At 38.4% G+C, this 23,147-nt stretch overlaps 1 pseudogene across 1 annotated transcript in view; it reads left to right on the top strand.

The window, feature by feature from the left end:
- The window catches only part of LOC149807902 (proto-oncogene tyrosine-protein kinase Src-like), a 180,501-nt pseudogene that overhangs the window by 23,496 nt on the left and 133,858 nt on the right, over positions 1 to 23,147 (top strand). Inside the window, exon 2 of the transcript XR_016423733.1 lies at positions 186 to 467. The product of XR_016423733.1 is annotated as a proto-oncogene tyrosine-protein kinase Src-like (transcript). The remainder of the gene's footprint in view (positions 1 to 185; positions 468 to 23,147) is intronic.

Here is a 23,147-nt window from a genome sequence, read left to right as displayed (position 1 = left end):
ATTTTCCATAATTATAATACTTAAAACATAAATTTCAGCACTGGTCATACTGCCATATTGTCATCTAATGTGTTTCCTGCATGTGCATAAAATTCCTCTTTTGAAAGTGTGGTATATTAAAATCAAAGGTTGCAGCTGTTCAGTTCCTTAAGAATGTCTGTAAACCATACAATTGTTTTTCTCAGATGATCTGGAAAAGGTAAAGCAGCAAGTTGGCAGTGTAAAAAAGGAAGTTGACAATGTAAAGCAGGAAGTTGGTGATGCAAAACAGGAGGTTGGGGATTTAAAAAAGGAAGTTGGCAATGTAAAGCAGGAAGTTGGTGATGCAAAACAGGAATTTGTCAGTGTAAAGCAGCAAGTTGGTGATGTTGAACTGGAAGTTGACAATCTAAGACAGGAAGTTGGCAATGTAAAGCAGCAAGTTAGTCATATGAAGCAGATTCTTCAAAATGAAGTTGATAAAAAAGGTAAGATCCTCATGCAAGCTGCTTCTCACATTTTTTGAATGATCCATCTCGAATTGGAAGTCCGTTAATCTGATTACATAACGAGGTTCTTCAGTCATGATTAATAGATTAAATTTTTCCAAACATTGGTTCTTTCATCTGTTTGACTGTTCTTCCTACCTATCAGTTTTGTATCAAATCAAGGTTTCATTTGGTAGTTTTCAAATTTGACAGAAACAGGTCATATGAATAAATTTGGCTGTGCTTTTAGATACTTATTCTTGTATACCAGGTAAGGAAGAACATTTTGTAACATTTTTACTTGCAACCGATAACAGCACCAGGCTTACATAATTGATTTCCTTTATGCCTTTTTTTTCAGTCTTCAAATTCTGCAGATACTGAGCTGAAAGTAGTGACATATGATTCTCATTGTTTGATAAAAGTATACACATTTTTAACTTTTACATTTATAAACATATGCCCCACTTCTGTAACATTTTTATAAGAATTACAAACATGACAAAGCATGTTGCAACAAGTGGGAGAAACATTATCCCTTTATTAAGATGCACATACATAAAATAAGACCTTTGAAAGAATTGCCATCATAATATCTGAAGTCATGAATCAAACATAAATCCATTCCCTTTGTTAGAGAAACTGCATCCATTTTGGAAGGGATATAAGACCATAAGTAGAAATTCCATCTTGATACATGTGTAAAATCATTTAAGTAAACAAATGCATCTCTTTTGTGATTACTTACAACTTCATTGTGCCAGGCTTACAATAGGTCAAGTGTATGCATTGTAATCTTCTGAGCATCTCAAAGGCATATTTCAAGAAGTCTCTGTGCTTGCATACTGAACAATTCAAACTCTATGACCATCAGTACATGTTTAGAGATAATGGATGTAGACAAATGCTGATATAAAGACAAGTGCTTCCTGATAGCAAACATAGAGGCTGAGACCAAATTGTTTCATTGTTTGCCTTACATTAATTAGTTTTACTTACATCAAGCTAGGATCATGTCAAACTGAAAAAGTAATTTACCTGTGTTGGCTTGACTTCACTTGTGAAGATTTAGGAAGGGGGATGTCCACGTCTATTGCACACACGCTGGTGGCTGATGAGCCTAATACGTGACAGGCACGTCCATCGACAGAGGCTGCATGGGAATGTCTGGGTTGTGGTGGGTGCTGCCAATGGTTCCTGGATTTTTCTTTGCCATCGTTTTTCCACCAAGCTGGCCCATCTGTTTTGTTCAAAAGTGGCAGTGGCCCGGTGAACTGTATGTCACCAGCTTTCATGGTCAGCACCTTGTGATGCCCATTGGTGGTGATCGATGCTACAGGGAAGTCACTGGCTAGGGTGGAAGGTCTCTACAGATCAATGGCCAAGTGTTCAGGACCAGGGTACACCATATGTATTAGTGGATTGCAGATGTTGCCGACCAGCTATGGTTCAGAATAGCAGGGAAGGCAGATCTCTTCAGCCATGGTTAGCCATTTGCCTAGGAGAGGGAAACTTCGATATAAAACCTATGGCCTGTGGACCTCGCTGTCAACATCCTGGCTTGCTGGGCTATGGCAGATGAACCCCAGGTTTAAAGGGTGGGGCCAGTTTGCGCAGAATTTATCTACTGACATGAATAATCTTTGCTATTCAATATGTTGGCTAAATTGTTGACTTCAGAAAATGAATAACCACAAGAGTCATATTTCAATACAATCAGTGCAGCTCCATTAGACATTCAGCAGAGTCCCTAACAGTTGAGGCAAATCAAGGTGGACTGAGGGTTTTGGTCTCAGTGAAAACAACTTTACAAATCTAGCCTTGTGAATGTTTCAGTCAGGCATCAGATACCAATATACATACCTTTGGGACAAATTTGTCCCATTTCAAAACTCCCTGACACTTTCCCTGTAAATTTACCAGGATATAAGTTTTGTTACATGAACAGTTTCTGTCCTAGATGGGGTTGTTTACCAGACTAGTATGTATAGTTTCTGTACATTGTTACTTGACCTGGAATTATCAGTTTGGTTCTCGATACAGATAGCTTGCAATTATGCAGATTACCCTGTAACCCAGCCATTGATTATTATTGATAATGATTTGCTATTCAGATCCTAATAGAAAATAAAAATGCAGTTTACACATTTTGATATTGTTTTCATCTCAGTTTTACAGTATTGTAGATTCCCACTGTCATTCAATTATTTAAATAATTCTTCTTCAAATACATTACCTGATCATAATGCCCGAAAACTGCTGCCACCTCACAAATCCAGCTCTCTTAGATTAAAAGTTTTTAACTAAAGAGCTAGAAGTTTTTAGTCAACCTTTGTGGCAGTTAGAGTGTTCTCTGAGGAATACTGGAATTGGCACCAAATCCCATGAGAATATCAGTTACTCCTTTCTCTCTTCACACACTTAGATGCCCTTGGTACATACCTGCATGGGTCACAATATCTTTTCCTTCACATTGCTATAACCATATTAATTAGTGCAGGTCTGGTGTGTGACATAGAAACTCATTAACTCATTCTGCCCCAGAGGTTTTTGTCATTTTTGCCTGAAATGTGCGTAGGAAAGACATTTGGGGGGCTATTTCTGAATACATCATGATACAGCGGTTGTCAACCGATTTTCCATGAGAATAATGTCAAGTTGTATTAGAAACATCATTTTCCATTGGTTATTTTGCTTGCGCGTGAGCAGAAGGGTAAAGTTGTTCTTTTTTTTTTTTGCTTAGTGGACCCATCATTTTCATATGGAGACCGCAATTTATTCCAAATGTCCACCTTATCCTAGTTTTTGCAAAGGTTCACCTGTCTGTGTGCAGTTAAGACTGGTATGCTTTAGATCTGCGGCCGAAAGGTCTAAAATCCGGACCCAAAATTGCATTCCAATCTTGATCAAATTTTGGGTGGAAAAAAAACCGGGTCCAAAAAATAAGGTTTTTCTCTCTGTATTTTGTAGTGCAACTAGAACTTCCAGATTATTTGATATCATTTTAGAGCTATATCTGTTTGCTTTCTTTTAATACCACCCACGTTGGTGTATCTTAAATGGCCTTGATGTTGCAGAGCTTTGAAGTAGGGTAGAGCCTCATCACGCCTACAGACTCCCTTTATAACTGGCGAACCCACTTATAACATGGGGTTAGTTGTGGATCCCCTTTCTGCTTTTACTAGAAAATACCCCAAAATTGACCCCTATTTGTTGAACATGAAGAAAATCTCGATCAAAATTGGTAAATGAAATATTGATACATGGTTCCTTTTATCATCAGAAATGGTTGATATGAGCTGGAAATTTGAATCAACATTATGAAATAATCAGCTTGTAATAAGAAGTCATATTTTGTTAAAATTTCTTTCCAAGCGACATTCTTTGTACTTTGTAAATAACAGCATGCAATGAAATTTTGATCCATAAAAATTCTCTAATGCCTACTTGAGGCAGTACTTTAATAAATAAATACCAGTTAAATAAGTTTTTTATCAAGTGAAATTTGTGTTTTAGTTCATTATTCTAGTTTGGTTTAAGTGTAATGATCGTAAATACAATCCGTCATGTTATATTCAAATGTGAAATATGTCAATCCACTGTAACAGCTGTGTCCGCAGTTGCTTTCTGTGAGAACCTAATTAAGTGCTGGCTGTGTTTTTATTCCTGATTTGTGTAAGCATTTGTTGTATTGTTGTGCTGAATTAAAAGCTAACCTCCTTATATTACCATTACCACATTAATTACATCTCTTTTATCAAAGGGTGGAATAAATGAAAAATTAAAGGCATGCAAATCCTACCTGCATAAGCTCAAGTGTCCCTGCTTGAGTGTCAGGTCAACTCATTTCGAGTGATCAGTCGAGCACTGTTATAATTTTTTTTGGTGAATGTAATGTAATTAAACTACCTTAAAGTAGCATACTCATTCACAAATGTAATCAAAGATAGCAAGACAATCAAGCGAAATGAATACTTGATGAAATAAAATTGTTTTCAGATATCTTTTATTAATGAGAACCTAGTTTCAGAGTTTGTAGTTGTAATTCCTGAATTGGCACTCTGAGATTTCCTCAGTTTAACTATCACTTTGCATCAATATTTAACTAATAGAACAATAAAAGAAATAGACATTCGACATTGTTGGCTGTTTCATCAACTAAATGTTCCATTTTTTTATATATAAAAGGAATCTTGTTTGATTGTGAATTTGAATCAATAACTAGTTCCCTGTTTAGTATGCTTCTTGCATTATATTTTACTGTAGTAGAGAGCAAAGCACAGAGCGGGGAACCAGACTACTCAACAACAACATAAATCAGTGATGTAATACCCAGTGTTTTTGTGTACATGTGAAGGTTGTTGAAAAAAGTTGGTATAATGTTAACAATCTCATATGTTGGGCATCTTGAAAATAAATGTCAGTTTTACAGAAAAACTAATAACTTTTGTTAGAAAAAGTATTTTTTTGACAATTATCTCAAGCATGTTTTTAAAACAAGTATTTAGCCATTAAATAGACGATATACCAAATAATCCTTGAATTACTAACCCAAGTTTTAATGGATAAAGTTCTGAATAAATTTTGGTGGTATTTCAAATAATGTCCAATGCTGAAGATGTTGATGAGCCTGTAGTGGATGCTAGTCTCTAATGTACCAATATCCTGAATTGTAATGATGTGCCAAATCTTTTCTTGAATCACATTATAATATAACCCAAGTTTTCCTTGTTTGAATTCACTATAATTCCAAGTTAATGTCTCTTTCCAAGAATATTATATAGCACTCTGTATTTCCAGAGAAGAATAATTTGAATTAAATAATTTGACCCAAATCAGAATACTGTAAACACCAATTATTGATTTCTGGCCAGATGTTATTGCAGGAATAAATAATTTTTCCAGTAAATTAAGATTATATACGGTAGAAAGACTAAGACACAAAAGAAGTACCCGAATGCTCGCCAAAAGTTCATTTTTAGAACAGTCTGAATTATGATTAAAAGGTTTGTTACTAAAATTATACTAAAGAACATGATTAAGATAAAGATCTTAATATTTAACCTACACTCACAGAGAAATATAAACTAAGTATTAGTTGTTACAGATTGATTACAAAAAAATAAATGATTCTGGTTAGTTAGACAATGAAGGTCAGTTAAAAAAAGCAACTTTACATAATTTACAGCATGTAATGAATGATAAAATTCTAACAAACAATGCAAATTAAATACACATAACAATATGTGATGCTTTACCAGATTTACCTGTTTAGAACATCATTGGTCCTTTCCTAAAGATAACACTGTCTCATAATGGATATTGTATCATTCTCTTCATAAGGATCAATAATGATGCTTCAGGGCATCTTTATGTGCAGGTACTGTGTATACTATAAAAATTTAATTTATATACTACTGTATCGCTTCCGCCATTGTGGGATATGTACAGGTTTCCAGAGGTCTCGGAAACACTTAATCACGCATATTTTGATGATAATTTTTTTCTGGGATGCAGAAAATCTCTTAGCTGGGAGTCCACTGTATGCATGTAATAGGTGGGCGGCAAAATTCAAACACTTGCCAGTCCTGCTTGAGCCACCTGCTTATTGGGAAATTGATCAGTTAGCTGTGCAGATATTTACAATGACAGAATTTAGTGGCTGAAAGACCCCTTGATGTACATGTTGCCATTATAAGAGTACATCAAAAGAACATGATGCAATAGCTGGGCGGCAAGTTCAAAGACTGACTGGCGGCTGGCTGGGAAAATATACTGAATATTTACATTGGCAGAATTCAGTGGCTAAAAGACCCCATGATGTACATGTTGCCATTATAGAGTACATCAAAAGAACATGATGCTATAGCTGGGCGGCAAGTTCAAAGGCTTTGACTAGCTGCTGGGTATGAAAAGGTACTGATATTGACATTGATTGAATTCAGAGGCAGAAGGACCCAGAAAACGTACATGTGGTCGTTTATAAGATTACATCAAATAAACAACTTTAGCTTTCATTATTGTGTTCATTTCCGAGCGTAGCCGAATAAGCAGTGCACGTGACCTCAGAATCAAGACATGTTGAAACTTAGACAAAATGCCATTTGCAAGTTTGGATATGTATTTTGGGGTTAAACGGCAAACTGACAAAGATTTATAATGAGATTCAGAAAAGCTTTAAAGTTGCTAGAACTGATAGTTCAGATGGGACAGTAGCCAAATGTAAGAAAGTGTGATGCATAACTCAGTACTTGGAATAAGACCTTCCTTGGATTGACAGAATTCAGTCCCAGTCTGACAGATTGACATGAACTATGTCAGTGTTACTTTAATTTGCATAGTTTTCTGGGAGGGGACTGCAACTTTTGCTGGTGGGACTCCTATTTTACCAAAATGGGAGTCCTGGACTCCTAGTTTTAAAATCCTAGTGAGACCTCGGGGTTTCTATATTTGGTTTATTCATAGCATCCTCTTCATTGTTACTATAAGTGACATTTCAGTGATTTTACCAGACCTGCCACTTTGAGTGGAATGAAAACCAGGATGCCAGAGGGGAAAAAAATCAGGATTTGGAGAAACAAAATTAGTGTCCGTGTTTGCAACCACTTAGAAAAACTTTACAAAGCAATTGGAGGCTCCGATTGGCAGATTGGTCTAAGGCACTCACCATCATGGATCACTGCCATCTCACCTCAGTTTGCGTGGGTTCGAGTCTCACACTTGGCCATTGTGGGTACATGAGAAAGCTTGCCAGTAGCTTCTCGTGGGTCATGGTTCTTTCCAGGGTTTTCCCTGGTTCTTCGTCCACCATTTATACTGGTTGCTATGTATAGCCTATCTTTTGCTTAAAAATGGTGTTAAACCCTACAGCAACAACAACAGCAACAAAGGAATTGAAATTTTGTGTGTGTGTTACATGCAGTTTATTTCTATTATGTACAGTATACTATATACAGTAGCTGATTTTCATGAGACAATAGTTCTATGCACTAATTTTATGCATTCCTCAAGAGAGTGTCAGCTAGCTGAATAGAGTAACAGCACTCTCCATTTGTAAGTATCTGAATCTTCTGAGCAGTGCGGTCACTTAAAAGACCTCTGGTAATTGAGGCTTTGCCCTCAGTCTTGTTCTTTCTGATAAGTAAAAGAAACGCACTCTGAATCTGCAGTGCTGTGAAGCAGAGAACACAGTGCCTTCATGACCTTTCCCAGCAATGGATATTTTTTATTTCCAAAGACTTTTGTCATTATCGAGATTTGCTGCCAGAGCATATCAATCCTAATTGATCATCTAATCGAGACAGATCATCCAACTGAAAATTACATAGAAAGGAATATTAAAACAACAGTTCTAGATGAGAAGAGATAGATGGGAACAAATTAAAAGAAATTTTTTAATTTTATTTTAATTTTTGGCAGAAATATTTATGATTACTTGAAACTTGTTGAACTGCAGCTCCAATTCTTCCATGTTGGTATCTTTAGCAGGGCACTTAATTCTGTGCAACCAATATCGAAGGGTAGAAAACATTGACTTTGTTCAAGGATTTCAGCATGCTCAAGAGCATGGGAAGCCTTTCAAATATGTACTCCAGTGATGAAGAGTAGAAGCCTTGAATATCTGTGTGAATTAAAATTGGAGATGAAAAGTTAGAATTTAAGACATACAATATAGCATCAGTAATAATTCCGTAAACTTGAAAAATGTTTCTGCTGACAATAATATTATGTAAAACACTACAAGAAACACATTAACAATAAATAAAAATGAATAAGTTATGATAACTAAATAAACAAACTTTGGAAAACATTCCCTGGAAAACAAGAGTGACAGCACCGTTGCTCTGTTTTTTTTCTCTGCTTCCAAATATCTTCATGTCTGTTTGCCAATCATTAGATCCTCCCGATCCTTTTGCTTTGACCTGCAGTGGTGTTCCACTTTATGGCAGTTCTTTTCTTTTCTGCAAGACATCTGGGTTGACAGATGCCACCAGCAGATCCAATGCAACTTCAAACAAACAAAAATCAGGGTGTCTCCTTACTCTGATTGCTCCACTCAAATGTCAACCTGACCATCCATTCAGAAGCAATAACAAAAGCTCATAGATGCTGCCCATGTTTGATTTTAAATTGACACCATTTTCATTTTGACTAGCTACACATCATAAGATGTGATGTATTTAAGTGAAAGAAGTATTTTAGTGAAAACCTAATGTTACTATGAATCTTTTTCAGGGAACATAGTGAAAACATGATTTTCATGGTGGCCCCTATGGTACTCTTTTAATGTCGAACCAACCAGACAAATGGAAATCTTGGATTAACATTGTCCATGTCGCAACATACTGGTAATCATCAGGAATTTTATTATCTCATCTGCTTTAAGCAGTCATGATGGCAGGTGTTTCATTCCAAACAAGAGTTCCTGAATCTGTACATCTGGATCTTAATGAAAAATGATGTCAGGTACAAACATTTCTCGCAACCAGTGGTAGAGAAATCCCTCGGGCGAGATTACCCCTCCACCATAAAGGCATATGAATGCAGTGGAATATATTCTCACAGTAGTTTGCACAATAACACTTGGTTCCAATACAGGCATCCATACCTCAGTAGCTAACTTCTATTACTCTCTGACGAGAAATAGTTAGCACCAATCACAATTAAAACTGACCATTCCATGTCACTGGTACACTGCATTATGATGTAAGAGAGGATATCAGACAAACCAAAGACCTATCCAGTCTCCTGTTCATTTTGGGTTTTTGAGGTACACACATCCAGTGATGCTTGATCTTTGCCAAAGTAGAATGTATCATGGGCACTAACCATGGTAAAAAAGACACCATTTGAAACACTCGAGAGCTTCATTGGTTCACCTTTCATATAAGTTCTACATCCTCACTGCATTGGCACACCAGAGACAGAAGTACCAAATGATCTACATTCAGTTCCAACAAGATGAGTCAGTATCACTCGTGACTGCCCTGCTTTCATTGCCAAGAACAGGCTCCCAGTCATGGAGAAATAGACATTGGTAATAAATTCCTATTTACTCTGGACACTACATCACAAGGTCATCAACAAAACCTGGTGTGAGTACTGCAGACCTGCCAACTCTCACGATTATACTGTAAGTCTTAAGAAAATTACCCTTAAAATTCAGACTTATGGGATATAAGCAAAAACGACGGAAAAATGATAATTGCTGAAAATTCTCGATAATTGGTTTGTCCATGTTTGATTTGGATCCGGGTTTCATATTAGTGAAATTAGTCAGGGAACCAGACTAAGCTTACTGCAGCACCCCCGACACTTTAAACTGCACATATTTGTTCATGCAAAGTGTCTGCATGATCAAACTGTTGATCATATAATCTTGCTTAAAAATGGTGTCCAGAAAGCGATGCATGTTAAAGACAAAAGGGAAAATAAGCTTCTGGAAAAGTGTTAATAATCAACACAGAAGAATAAAAAGAAGTATTCAGATTCTTGTGAATAAAAGCTGGAAAGGACACAGTTACGTTTATTGGACATCAGATGCCAATTTGAGGATGTCTCGTGGCAGAAGATATGATTGCTGTCATCATGTGAAATGGAAGAGATAGCAACAAGCCATTGAGTTGCATAGGGTTTGGAACTAAAGTTTGTGCAACTGTACTAGTGGTAAATAAAGTCTACGTGTACTTAACATTTTCAGTTGAACATACTGTTTATTGTCACTGCATCAAACTTTTGATTACGTTTTCCAGACTTACAATTAATGGCCTTTATTGATATTTTGTTACACCTTACTGAAAACTGGTCAATCTTACGGAAAAAATCAACTGCCTTACTGAGACGGACTCATCAGGGTTGGCTGGTCTGGTACTGAAGTGATACTTAAGGAAGACCGATCTGTTGCGCTGAGGGAGATAACACCTCTTTTTGCCCTCATTTATTGGAAATAACCCCACACCAATGAATTTGCTTTGCATCTCAGATCATGAAGTTAAGACAGTCAACACAAACATCGATTACAGTAAGAGTGCAACTATTCTTTTAACTATTATTATCCATATAGCGAATGGTGATCACTTTTTCAGTTTGTTATCTTGGACATCTTTCATCCTAACAGGCTGAACTTGATCTGGTGGGAACTATAGCTGTGGCTGAAAAGGTAATCTCTCAGGTTGTTCAACATAAGGATGCAGCATCATGACATTTCCTGTATTTCACTCAACCTCTTACCTATTCTACTAAGGTATTTTGATTGGGTAACATGTTTGAAGAAGAAACACATTTTTCTAGGAAAATGTTTCTTCAGGAATTCTTACCCGATCATAATACACGTGCACCCTTCCAGCCTCACAACAGTTGCATTCATATGGAGAGCATGCCTTCTGCTTCAGTGGTAACTTAGCTAATAAGTTTTAAACCAGGAGGTCTGCATTAGTGAGGTAATAATAGTTCTAAGGTATTATGATTGGGTAAGTTTTATCAAAGAAACATATTTTACCAGAAGATATTGGTTTCATTTATTCCTAGCTTTTGTGTTAGTGAATGTGTTTGTGTTAAGTTGTTTCCATTTGTTACAAAGAGCTTGATTCATTTGAAAGCTTGGTAAATGTTTAATTTAACAATGCTAATATTAGTTGTTTCTTTTTTGTCAACACAAACATACACACATGTACACATTATTTTCTAAGATGGAACATATATTCCAGCTTTGCAATCTATAGTGTTCAACATGGGTGTGTTTACTGTTTTCATTGTATTCTTGCAACAGATTGTAAAATTGGGGCACATGTAGTTGGAATGTAGAACTTGATTTGAATCATATACAGTCGACTCCGGTTAACTGCACAGCCTCGGGCCCGTCACGAGACTGTGCATTTAACCGAAGTATGGTACAGTACAGCTTTAATTCAGCATGGCACGAATATAGGTGAAGAATAACGCAAAAAGATGATTAGAATCCACTCTTTCAATGTTTACTTAAATGAAACAAGAGTCTACAATGAACAGCACTAACGTCATATTGTTGAATCAACAACGAAATTTACGATTTCCGAAAGAAATCGGCAGTTGATGTCTGCACACAAGTTTTACTAATAAGTTGGTGAATTGCCGACTCTGTTTTGTAAAACGGTTCAAGCAGCTCACATTCTCTCTGTTCCATGAATCTGCGTAAATTCTGGAGTGACTGTATAGCGACTTTAGATGAAACCTGGTCATTTACTGCGTCATCATCACTTCTTTCGTCATTTTCTTCTTGTTTTGTCTCTGTAAGAGCTGCAACGATGGTTGAGTCATTGATTTCACCTTCCGTCTGAAGACCGTCGTCTATTGCAACATATTGTTCGAATTCTTCTACATTCATGCCGTGTGGCGTTTCAAATGGGGTTTCACCGATATAGGTGGGGTCATCAAGTGACTCGTCATCAGAAGGCACCGAAAAACTGGCCCGCCTATAGCAGTTTGCTACGGTTGACTGTGTTACATTGCTCCAGGCATTTCTAGTCATATGAAGTGCATCTAAAACTGTCAGCTTCCTTGTCTGGTTGGATGCTTTTTCTTCGGGAGATGATCCATCAGTGTCTGACAGCAGTTTTCGAATAACAAGCGATCTATAGAACTTCTTGAAATTTGCTATAATTCCTTGATCCATTGGTTAAATCAGTGAAGTTGTATTTGGAGGAAGGAAAACAATCTTAATAATTGTTGCACAGCATAATGATGCTTCTCTTTTGCAAATGCATTTGATTGTCAACGCGCTTCAACCATCTCTTCCAAATTTCTGTCGTCATCCAGGTGTTTTTGTTTGCCTCGTACTGTACTGGCAACTTTTTCAAATTCTTAAAACATCGAGGGGATTTGCTTTTCCCAATCACCAAGGCATCCAATTTTTCGCTACCATCCATATTGCATGCAAGCAAAATTGTCAAACGATCTTTGGCAATCTTACATCCCGGTGCTTCTGCTCCTTTGAAAGACAAAGTCTCATCAGGTAACGCCCGCCAGTACAACCCAGTTTCATCGGCATTGAAGAAGCAGCAGAGGGGGCGAATCGGACATTTGGCTAAAACGTCATTTGGGTTAATTGATACTTTCTGCACTCAGCGGATCCGGCGTCGTCAGCGCCTGGTAAAAAAAAACGACGACGTCCACGGGGCGTAAATCGACAATTGTCCGTAACGTCATTTAGTTTAATATACTTTCTGCATTTTCGATCCAGCGTCGTCAGCATCGGGTAAAAAAGCGCGACGACCGCGTTGATGTCATCGCCCCCTCTGCTGCTAAGGAGTTACAATAAAAATCTTTATGATCTCACAAACAGACTAATCACCAACTCTTCACCTTGTAAATCAATTAGATTATTTGACTGATCAGTTAGTTTAAAATTAATTCTTGTTAACATTTTATTATGGCATCTCATATAGACTGGATTAATTGGACTCTCAACGATTAAAAACCCGGGAGGAGCTGTTGGTGTAAATGAATAAAGAGTATATCCCTGTTGAGCCTGATTTGATTGCTCTAGATTAATTTGATAGCTTCCTTCAATTGCATCACATACTAAATTGAGCGCAACCACCGATGATATATTTACGTTGTACGGGGCAATATGTATGCCGCTCTCATCTGGGTCATTATTGTGAGTTAAAATTGTTGTTTGTGATAGCTGTTTTGGTTTTTTTACCCATTTATCATGTATTTTTTGAAAACCCTTGTCGATGGCTTCGTTGAGAAGTTTTTTCATCGTTGGGACATTATAGTAGGTCAATTTGTACGTAGAAATATCTTCCACGGGTATATTAAATTGTTTGGCAAACTCTACTCTTGTTTGGGGATTATTATTTAATATTTCCTGAATAATTTTCAAATGAAATGTTTCCGCGTCGTCAATAATTTTATTGCATGTCGCTACCACGCTGATAAATTCATCTCGGGTGAGAGTACCGGATCTGAGAGATATCAACAGCAGTGAAAGATCGTTCATCATCGCTTTAAAATTTCTAGCAATTTCATTGTTGCGAACTATGATATATTTCTGTTCAGACCATACTGCTGATTGAAAATTTCCTATAAAAAACTTCAATTTATCATAATTGTCATAGCTCTGTGTTGGATTACTGGGTGCTATCTTGTCGGTGGTATAATCAGATTTTTTAGGTTCGGGTATATCAACTACTTCTTCTTCCTGGGGTTTTTCAGGCCATCCTAGCACCGTTCTTATCGAGCTGTTATAAATATCAACCATGTATCCCTCCGTTGATATCTCAATGGACGATGATAGCGTCGGCTCATGAACTTTAATATCTATCTTTGATTCCTTTCCGGTGATTGATTTTATTCTACGCTGAAATTCGGCACTGATTTGTTCTATTTGGTAGGACCCAGTTGGTATGGAAACCATTTCCCAGTCCGGGGTGCCATCGGGTTTTTTTTTCCACGCGAACACCAGCGAGTTATTTGGTTGCTGACCATTAAATGCTACCGATCGGATATTGGGCCAACTGTGATATACCCGTAATTTTGCCAGCGCGATCTCGTGAACAGGAATCGGAGAAGGAAAGTTTACACTGAATTCGGGTTTTTTTGAGGTTATTGATATCATGCTTGCTTGCACCGGGGAGGTGTTTTCCACGATTCGTTGGAGTAATTCCATCGACATTATTATTATCGCTGTTTTTAGTGTTCAATTTCAACACCTAATATTAACAACTTGCTTGTTTTCAGGAGAGTGTTTTAAGTCCATTGAAGTGGTTTCAGCGACGTGGTTTCCAGCTTCCAGTTGAAAATTTTCAATTTTTGACATCGCGGAGTCATATAACTGGACCATCGTGGAGAATTCAACATCGGATATAAACGAGTTATCAATTGACAACGAGATCAACTCGGATAATTTCGAGTACGCGTTGGATATTATTTGATGTTTTACTGTATACTCGTCGAGTTTTTTCTGAGAACACGATGATATCTTTTTAGTGATTGCGTTGGCAACTCCAGCAATTGTTGTCGCCGCGGAGATAGCGATGGGAACAGCGATCGGGGCCATCATGGTCACCGTGGATAAAATGACACCGGTACCAGCTACTATACCGGACACCGAGTACACGGCCACGTCGATGGTGGTTATTTTTCGACGGTATTTTTTTATTTTTACACGGTATTGTTCGGAGAGCGTTTTTAAGTTCGCGGAGAATTCTTTTACGGTATCGAATCGATATTGATGTGACGTCGGTGATACCTCTGATTCAATTACCCTGGTGGTCATTTTTATTTTAAAAGAACTAGTGTTTTCAATTACTTAGATCCGCTACAAATTCCACATACCATGTAATGTTTGTCCTAGTTAGACCGCTATTAACGGCATAAATTGTAAACAGTTCAGTTTTATCCCTGTCAATGATTGTTGATATTGTATTGATGTTACTGGATGAACTTGTCGATGATATATTAAACTGCATCGGTGAAACCAGTGTCAATCGATAAATGCCCTTGACAGTTGCGGTAATATTTACTATATTATGCGTAGGAGTCCAAGTAAATGATCCATGTTGAATCGTGTATACGATATTGTTGGTTTTCTCATGAGGTATTTTTACTTGTTCAAATCGCTCTGTTATTCTCGGTAGTTTGTCTTTAATCCCTGTAATATCAGTTTTGACTGCCCTTATTTCCCGTTCATGCACGTCTATATCAATTTTGACTGCTTTTATCTCCCGTTCATGCACGTCTATATTAGTCCTGATCGCTGTAATAATAGTGTTGATTGCTTTTATTTCCCGTCCATGTGCGTCTATATTATTTCTGATCACTGCAACATTAGTGTTGATTGTTTCTATTATCCGTCCATTCGCGTCTATATTAATCCTGATCGTTGTAATAATAGTGTTGACTGCTTTTATCTCCCGTCCATGTGTGTCTATATCAGTCCTGATCGTTGTAACACTGTTGGTGATTATTTCTATTCTCCGTTCATGCACTTCTATATTATTTCTGATCATTGCAATATTAGTGCCGATTGTTTCTATTATCCGTCTATTCGCGTCTACACTATTCCTGTTCGCTGCAACATCAGTTTTGATTGTTCCTATTTCCTGTCCATACGCAGTGATATCATTTATAGTTGTTGTAATTTCATCCGGCTTGATATTTTTTTACCAAAGAATTTATCAACGGCGTCATCGACCCTGTTAAGATTTTTTCGTAACGAGGTAAATTGGCCGGACAGCGTTGTGAACTCCAAAATAATATTTTTTATCCCTGTAAGATTCGGTTCGGTCACCGGGGGGGCTCCAAAAAAACTAGCGGTAGTGAGTTGTATATCGGTGACAGACTTTTGTATCCCCTCGAACTGATTTGCTTGCGCGTTAAATCTATCATAGAAATTTTTTAACGAATTCGACATGGATATATAATTGTCGCCCAGTGTATTTATTTTTCCATTTATCGTCAAGATGGATTCACCTGATTTAAGTCGTCCGTCGCTGGAATACAGCGCTATACTGTTTTCAGCGACATCGCTCTTCCGTGTTAAAACGTCATCCAGCGACACATTACTGGATTTCAATTTACCCTGGCGATCTTGAAATACAACTATTTCACCTGGGTCAACACTTGTTAGGTTCAAAGTCTCAGCGATTTCATCCTCAATTAGTTTTTTTACATCGGTTTCAGGCGCTTCCGTGGTTGGTTTTTGTAGCATTGAAATAGATCGTCCCCAGATATCAATCATTGTTATTGTAAAAAACACTAGTGTTTTCAATTTAATTATCTAAAACCCTCTGGGCTTCTGCGACCCCACTCGTATATTCGTTTACAACCACATGAGGTGGTTTTCGCGATGATGAAATGGCCGCGAGTACGTTTAATACCTCACGGCCGCATATCGGTGGATCATTTAATCGCTGTGTTGGCAGCGTGGAATAAAAAATCGGGGGTCGAAAATTAGAAATTTTTCGTCGTTGTATATACCGCGTGAACTCGCTCGGCGGTGCTAACCCGTATGAATCAAAATAAACAATCGCGCGTGGATCAATCGCGTATGCAACCCAATGAGTCCCTGATCCGCTACTGTCATCGAGATTAATAATGACGGTTTCAACGTGTTTTGGTTGTGCCGGTAATAGATCTCTCATAAAGACCCCTCTGAAGTTTTTTAACGACAGCGCGCGGGCAGCATCGATTAAATCAAAATTGGACAACGGGGCTATAGACTCCTCAACCACAGGTTTCTGGGTCATTGACAAGTCAATTAAACCGTTCCTGGCAATCTTAAGCCCTTTCCGCTGTACCACGAATACGGGGTTCCTGGCAATCTTAAGCCCTTTCCTTTTTTTTTATGCCTGGATCCACGAGCGGATCCACCGGTTGCTTTTTTCAGTGCCATTCCCGCCGCGGTACCAACGGCCCCCAACGCCGCCGCCTTCGCCACTGCTGGTGCGGCCGCGGCAATCAACGCCGGAATCGCAGCTAACAACGGAAATATCCCACCGGTCTTTTCCATGTTTTTGATTGCTGCGGCTGAAAAATTTACTTGAATACCTCGTTGTTTCTTCATTGCATCATTGAAATGTTTTATTTGACGTGTCGTCAATGATATTTTATGCTTGCCACCAGTCATCTGTGACGGCTTTAACGTTATTGTGGTTCCACATTGTTTAGCGGACTTTGATTGTAATTTCTTGACTTGACCATCGGTCAACTCTACACTGACAACACTATACGACATTTTTATTGTAAAACATTTATGTTTTTAATTACATATTTTCCACTGGTGCATCAACGATTCTCATTCGTCCACCAACACCTTCCAACAGCATTGATTTATCGCTGAGAATGACAGCAACCGCTCTATAATTAACACCACCCGGGGCTATACGAGCTCGGAAGTGTATATCAACGACGGATTGTCTCGTTAAATCAAGATGTTCCAACGAAAAATAATAAATCGGATACAGGTTTTTAAAATCAAGTTGTGATATTTGCAAACCAGTGTCGACGTTTTGATCACGACCCATATATGACAATATACGATGGTACACACGTGCGATATGGTTGTTGTCGTAATCAAGCTGTATATCCTCGGATGGTTCCTGTTGTCCGTTTATTCTCAGCGAAACCTCCCTGACTCCTACTCGATCAAATATCATATGGCTGCGTTCTTGATTACCCAATCGATCCCTATTCTGTAGCGCTATAAATATATGACGTGGAGCTGAAACGCCTTGTTTTGATGCCAAGTGCCATGTAAATGTATCAGCGACATTATCCTCTTTAGCATCAGTCGTTGTTGTTAGCCAACTCAATAATGATTTCCCCCCCTGTTCCATAAATGATAACAATCGTGCTTCCGTGGTAACTGATGGAGTCAACACCGGCATCCACAATGCTATTTTAGTTAAAACGACTTTACCGTCAGCGACGCCAGCAGCACGCCATATTGCATTGTCATCATCGCCCCTTCGCGTTAATGCGATTGTGTGTTTGGCTCCATAGATAACTTTTCTGACATTTCTACAGAATCCAAATATGTGATGGAGTGGAATCGCGCATGAAAAATGTCGGCGTGGTCCTTGCAACATCCCTACTCGTGTTGCAAATCCTAGATTGTAATTACCGTTAATACTTTTTATAATAGTGAAATCAGCGCCTGGTCTTGCTCTGCGGTCTGGATTAGCTGCTTAAGCTTGTGGGTCAACTGCGTTATCTCTTCCCGTCAGCACGTTAATGTACTGAAGGTGGTCAGCGTTATCAGTAACGTCCTTTGCGAACATCATAGATGGGCCCGCCGATCTTGTATAATCATCGGAATATCTTGATAGCCCAATTATCGTCGTTGCAACATCAACCTCGCGTTCTATTGATTCAATTTCTCGCCCGTCAATAAGATATCTAGCACTCTCAAATAACGCCATGATACCGTTGTTGACGAAGCCAACTCGAACACGAGGGTCATCTGCGTATGGTGTATTAGCGGCAACATTTGTCACGAGTTCTCCCTCGATTTCGATAAACGCTTCACACGGCAAAAAGTATTTACTGGTATCATGGACTTGAAGTTCAGTTCGCGAGCGTAGGTCGGATTGTGGTGGTTGATAGGAATAAAATTGATAATCACGGACAGAATCATCCTTGCGCACTGGGGCATCCATATGAAACGCCGGATCGACTGTTCGTTTAAACATTTTATTATTTATCATGTTGATGTTTTCAATTGCAAACTCAAAGAGTTTCAACGTCGTCTTCGTTTCGGTTTAAGACCACTTCCCGCTATCGCGTTCATAATAGCGCTGGTTGTTGCATTGGTGGATGGCGAAGCCATCAATGGCGGAGTCGCCAACGACTGAGTCGTCATTGACGCTAGTTTTTTTTTCCACCGCGTTATTTATTACCCTGCTGACATTTGCAGGCATCACTGTCGTAGATGGCAACGGCGTTTGTTTTTTTCTTCTCACCAACGACATTAGTTTGTCCTTTGCTGCAGAAAACGCCTTTCCGGCAACATCTCCAATAGCGCTGATTCCTTTATCACGAATAACATCAATGGCTTTCATAGATAATTGTTTAGCTAACGGCGCCACCTTTGGAGCCATTCTTGTAAATAACCCCGCAATGGTATCACCGAGACCATCTCCGTAGCACACACGATATACAGGCAATCGTGAGTTTACCACTTAGACGCTGACTGGTTTATCATGGTTGTAGTGTATGATCATCTTTATTATAAAAACACCAGTGTTTTCCAATTAGTGATTGATCACCAGTGATTGATCAATCGCTGTGATAACCGTCCACGAGTTCGTCAATGAGTTCTCGATAATGAGTTCTCGATATACATTAATGTCCATGATACCGCCTGCAAATAAACGCCTGCAAATATCAGCGGCCTCATTGATTATTTCCGGAGAGTTATTTCCGGCTCGTTTTCCTCCGATTAGTACTTCCAGCCGTGATATATCACTGAGAACATTACCAGGACAAGTAACACTAGCGTTTTCAACTACGCCGCTACCCGAAACAGAGTATCCTTTTCCTCTTTTTGGTTTCCTACTTTCAACATTCTCGTGGAATATTACATAATTATTATCACGCGGTGGTAGTACATTTTTATATTTACTTGCTAAATACACTATTCTTGTCCAATCCTTTAACGACTTTATATTTGTCTCGTAACCGCTATTGATATACATCTTTCGTGAACCCTTAGCAAAATTTGTAGCAGTAAAATTAATCAATTTTTCATCGCTGTCGAAGGCTCTAATTTGATCTATTGCGGACTTTGTAAGTACTTTGGAGGGTATATTCCCCACCCTTATCTTTTCTTGTTCTTGTAGTATTTCTTGTATTTCTTCCTGTATTTCTTCCTGTATTTCTTCTTCTGGTGCTCTTGCAGTAGCACCTAGTTCTTCTTCATCAGCCATTGTAACATAAGGTTCTTGTGGGTCCGAGGTTGATGTTACAGCGAGTGGTGGTGGTCTTCCCCCCGTTGGTATGTTGTAGCGACTGCTATTTCCGCAGGAAGTGTTTCCAGAGACTTTTTTGTTTGTTCGGTCTGAGCTGCTATCTTTTCAAGCGCACCGAGGACGGGCACAGTTGCGCTTTTTACCGGGGCAAAGAGTTGTTCACTTCCAACAGCAAAATCAGTTTGTAGTTGTTGCCGCGTTTGAAGTTGTTTTCGGACCCTGTCTCGTAACGGTATGAACTTTTTAAGCGCTGCTAGCCGCTCTCTGGCTAGCCGAGTAGTAAGTGATTCACCTACCATTATTATAAACAATTTCCCGCCGAGTCTTCAATTTTCAATCCTGTGGCAGGAATATACCCGAACACCTGTCGCGTCAGATCATAGATATTGAAACGCAATCGTCTTACTATTTCAGTATTACAGTAGCTGGCCGTGGACTATTGTAATTAAAACGTTACCACGATCAGTAGTACGACCTATCGGGGAAAAAAAAATGTATACAACGTAAAAATTCATTCAGTGTGCCACTCCCGTACGCTACGTGAACAGGTATGCCATTAAATTTCACTAGGCAACTGGGGCTCCACGGGGTTTTCGTCTATAATCTTTCTAATGTTTTTAATCTTGCTAGAAATCTCCCGCCGTCGTTCATAAACACGTCCAAGTTTTTTTCGTATTGTTTCAACGGCAGTAAATAACCCAATGAATGCATTTACGTCATTGCGGTACAGGTTCTCGTTAATCGTATGTTGTAATCGTTTTACAAGAGCGTACTCGCGGGCCAGGGTAAAACGCCCCCGTTTCGATTGTTCGTTAATAATTTCATAATCGGATATTCTTTCGCTGTTGAGACTATCAGATAATTCAATTCCTTGATTTTTCAATTTTGAAATCTCGGTTAATATATTATTGATGTCTTCGATATTCATATTCTTATAACATCTTATTTTTAATATAAAAAAATTATTTTTACAAAATGAACTCTGCGTATCAATCCCGAGGTGTGTTATTCATTTACTTAAAAAACGTTAAACAACACTGAATACTTCGATGAAACTGTAAAGATAATTCGTTTTCTTTGAAACAGACAATTAATTGTAACGTTCACACTGTCATGGTGACTTCGTCACTCACTGATATAATTGGAGGATTTATTTCCCCTGATGTTATATATGAAAATCGAATTATGTGTCCGGTCTTTTTGAGATCGCTGTTTGATATACTCGTTCTGCTACTTTTCGTACTGAGGCGCTACAAATGTCGAAATATTTTCCTGCCTCATTCATTGACTGAAATATTTTTTCTTCGTGCGTTGATGTATCAAACGATTTGACACCCCTTGCTTTTTTGAGCACTTACCAGTTTGGCCTTTTTTACTATTTTCACTCTGAGAGATAGCTTGCAGATTACACAGTCTGTTATTTTGATAATTAGAATCAATGTGATCAATAACGAGACTATCTTTGATCAATCCGTGGAAACATTCATAGATGATTCTGTGACAGAGATATTTTTCCCCTCCAGCAGTAAACATCAAATACCTGAGATTATTTTTCCATCCAACTGGTTTCTTCAGTCTGTGGTTTCTAATAACACCATCACGAGATGCTTCATAATTAACGAGCACAGGATGCGGCTGAAATTCTTGATTCATTTGTATAACAATACTATTTGTTTAATTCATTACTTGGTTTAATTATAAACCTCTGGATATAGTCCTGAGGGGTTTTTATAATCCTGTCGTTGTTGGGGTCAACAGTGGAGTTTTTAATTCGTTTATCGTAATAACGTTTTAACTCTCTGTATCGTTTTCCACCGCAACTGATACACAACTGTGATTTTCCTCTTACACCAACGTGGCAAACCAAGCACGGGAGGGGGCCAAGGGACCCGTTGCGAACGCTTTGTAAATGATACCCGCAGAATTCACCTCTGCATGATTTATTGCACGGGGCTGTCGACCCAATCATCAACCATTTGCAGTGATTCATTATACCATATTCTTTCATTTAAATACTTGCTTTAATTATATGGAGAAGGAGTTTGAGAGATTATCAGCAATTAAGCGTTACAAGAATGTTAAGTTTAATCTCGATAGAACCCTCAAGGACGCACCAAAAGCGTTAATAAACGATAGAACCCTGTTAAATAAAATCCGTGATTGTATCAATGAATTCAAGCGTGATGGTGCATCTCATAGTTGGTCAACATTTCGAATTGATGGCGTTGTTGATGCTACCATGAACGACAAACGCGCAGTAACGATAATATCACACCTTGGCAGTAAAAAGTATTTTTTCAGAGTAAAATTCATTGTCCGGGTGGAATCAGGTAATTGGATCATACGTGATAAATTTGAACCAGTTCTCAGCGACAAAAAATCAGTCATTGTCAGCCACGATTCCAAGCCGGGGCTGTTAACTGGAATTGACAAACCATACTATGAACGAGCATATCCTGAAACAGCAGTTGTTTATGGGATATACCCGTTAAATAAGAAACCTGATATTGTAAAACTGAAACCAATGAAACAATCAACGGGGATAAATTGTGTAGCAGAACGAATAATAGAGCATTTTACAAATGCATGTAGAGGAAATAAACTGACTGATCTACGGCGTAGCAAAATAAACCAGTGGGAACTAACCGTAAAAGAGCGAGGAGCTACTATTAGCGACATAGCGAGATTAGAAACATCGCTGAGATTTCCAATAACCGTTACAACGATAACCGGGGAAGTATTATACGAATCAAAGTATAAATCAAAGGGAGCCCCAATCAAGATTATTGATCATGACGAACACGCGTGGACGTCCGCGGTCACAATATTTCCACGGGATAGAACAGTAAAGTATATACCTGAAGAATTCCTGGGAGAACAATTCTCCAAGGATGGGTTTCTCGCGGAGGTGAAATTATTTGATGCTATTGCCTGCTTGTGTAAAAACGACCCTGTGTCAGTGTGGTTACTTCGCAGCGCTGAAAACGATACGGATACCTTTGATCAGTTTGTACGACCAAATGGCGAATTATATCGCACTGAAGCGTTTCACAGCAAGATGAAAAAACTAGCCATGGAATTTGGAGAGCATGATGAACAATTATTAACAAACTGTTTTACAATTCCATCGGTTGCAGCTCATTTTGCAGCAAGGAAAAATGCGTGGAGACCAACACGCAAGGAATTTCTACCGGATGTACAATCCAATTGTTTGGAATACTATCAC

The sequence above is a fragment of the Sinohyriopsis cumingii genome, chromosome 1 (assembly GCF_028554795.1).
Source record: "Sinohyriopsis cumingii isolate HCF-2022 chromosome 1, ASM2855479v2, whole genome shotgun sequence".
Classification (NCBI taxonomy): domain Eukaryota; kingdom Metazoa; phylum Mollusca; class Bivalvia; order Unionida; family Unionidae; genus Sinohyriopsis; species Sinohyriopsis cumingii.
This window is presented reverse-complemented; position numbering and strand designations above follow the sequence as displayed.